General features: G+C 43.5%; 1 pseudogene; it reads left to right on the forward strand.

Annotated features, from left to right (window-relative positions):
- The first annotated feature begins 341 nt into the window (after positions 1–341).
- Positions 342–459, forward strand: LOC124723625 (annotated as a pseudogene).
- The last annotated feature ends 2,144 nt before the right edge of the window (positions 460–2,603 follow it).

The following is a 2,603-nucleotide window of genomic DNA, read 5'->3' on the forward strand; positions in this document are numbered from 1 at the left end:
GGCCCCGTGATCCAGAGGCAGCAACGGTAACCACTAGACCTCGAGCTGCCGACACACTGTTCAGGGGTGCTGTAAAAAACCCGCCATGGGAAACAGACAATTTTGTTGTTCAATCTGGACACACTGCAGATGAAAATATATGCATGATTCAGAACCAAATATTGTTTACTGTCCCATGAATTCCAAATCCTTTTTTGATGTGTGTACATACTGTGAGACACTCGCAGAGCGCGGAAACAATATAAAGTTGGCTTGGAATCAATAACCAGTGAACCCTGTTAATCTTACGGCAAGTGAACAGCATCTCATACAGATAAATAGAAATATAAGCTTACTCCAATGCCAACGGCCTTGCCGCAGTGGTAACGCCAGTTCCCGTCAGATCACCGAAGTTAAGCGCTGTCGGGCTGGGCTAGCACTTGGAAGGGTGACCATCCGGTCTGCCGAGCGCTGTTGGCAAGCGGGGTGCACTCAGCCCTTGTGAGGCAAACTGAGGAGCTACTTGATTGAGAAGTAGCGGCTCCGGTCTCGGAAACTGACATACGGCAGGGAGAGTGGTGTACTGACCACATGCCCCTCCATATCCGCATCCAAAGACGCCTGTGGGCTGAAGATGACACGGCGGCCGGTCGGTACCGTTGAGCCTTCATGGCACGTTCAGGAGGAGAGGAGAAGCTTACTGCAACCACCAACCATGCCTAAAACCAAATGAACTGTTCACATTTCTGGATTATTCCACAGTAAAATAAGACAAAGATAAGTGCTATGGAGGGGCAGAATTGTCAGGGAAACAAGTTATTCACTTTTCGGATGTGAACTCTGGTTGTTGTTGTTGTTGTGGTCTTCAGTCCTGAGACTGGTTTGATGCAGCTCTCCATGCTACTCTATCCTGTGCAAGCTTTTTCATCTCCCAGTACCTACTGCAACCTACATCCTTCTGAATCTGCTTAGTGTATTCATCTCTTGGTCTCCCTCTACGATTTTTACCCTCAACGCTGCCCTCCAATACTAAATTGGTGATCCCTTGATGCCTCAGAACATGTCCTACCAACCGATTCCTTCTTCTGGTCAAGTTGTGCCACAAACTTCTCTTCTCTCCAATCCTATTCAATACTTCCTCATTAGTTATGTGATCTACCCATCTAATCTTCTGCATTCTTCTGTAGCACCACATTTCGAAAGCTTCTATTCTCTTCTTGTCCAAACGATTTATCGTCCATGTTTCACTTCCATACATGGCTACACTCCATACGAATACTTTCGGAAATGACTTCCTGACACTTAAATCAATACTGGATGTTAACAAATTTCTCTTCTTCAGAAACGCTTTCCTTGCCATTGCCAGCCTACATTTTATATCCTCTCTACTTCGACCATCATCAGTTATTTTGCTCCCCAAATAGCAAAACTCCTTTACTACTTTAAGTGCCTCATTTCCTAATCTAATTCCCTCAGCATCACCCGACTTAATTAGACTACATTCCATTATCCTTGTTTTGCTTTTGTTGATGTTCATCTTATATCCTCCTTTCAAGACACTGTCCATTCCTTTCAACTGCTCTTCCAAGTCCTTTGCTGTCTCTGACAGAATTACAATGTCATCGGCGAACCTCAAAGTTTTTATTTCTTCTCCATGAATTTTAATACCTACTCCGAATTTTTCTTTTGTTTCCTTTACTGCTTGCTCAATATACAGATTGAACAACATCGGGGAGAGGCTACAACCCTGTCTTACTCCCTTCCCAAACACTGCTTCCCTTTCATGTCCCTCGACTCTTATAACTGCTATCTGGTTTCTGTACAAATTGTAAATAGCCTTTCGCTCCCTGTATTTTACCCCTGCCACCTTTAGAATTTGAAAGAGAGTATTCCAGTCAACATTGTCAAAAGCTTTCTCTAAGTCTACAAATGCTAGAAACGTAGGTTTGCCTTTTCTTAATCTTTCTTCTAAGATAAGTCGTAAGGTCAGTATTGCCTCACGTGTTCCAGTGTTTCTACGGAATCCAAACTGATCTTCCCCGAGGTTGGCTTCTACTAGTTTTTCCATTCGTCTGTAAAGAATTCGTGTTAGTATTTTGCAGCTGTGACTTATTAAGCTGATAGTTCGGTAATTTTCACATCTGTCAACACCTGCTTTCTTTGGGATTGGAATTATTATATTCTTCTTGAAGTCTGAGGGTATTTCGCCTGTTTCATACATCTTGCTCACCAGATGGTAGAGTTTTGTCAGGACTGGCTCTCCCACGGCCGTCAGTAGTTCCAATGGAATATTGTCTACTCCGGGGGCCTTGTTTCGACTCAGGTCTTTCAGTGCTCTGTCAAACTCTTCACGCAGTATCGTATCTCCCATTTCATCTTCATCTACATCCTCTTCCATTTCCATAATATTGTCCTCAAGTACATCGCCCTTGTATAGACCCTCTATATACTCCTTCCACCTTTCTGCTTTCCTTTCTTTGCTTAGAACTGGGTTTCCATCTGAGCTCCTGATATTCATACAAGTCGTTCTCTTATCTCCAAAGGTCTCTTTAATATTCCTGTAGGCGGTATCTATCTTACCCCTAGTGAGATAGGTCTCAACATCCTTACATTTGTCCTCTAGC

Source organism: Schistocerca piceifrons, chromosome X, assembly GCF_021461385.2.
Source record: "Schistocerca piceifrons isolate TAMUIC-IGC-003096 chromosome X, iqSchPice1.1, whole genome shotgun sequence".
In the NCBI taxonomy this organism is placed as follows: domain Eukaryota; kingdom Metazoa; phylum Arthropoda; class Insecta; order Orthoptera; family Acrididae; genus Schistocerca; species Schistocerca piceifrons.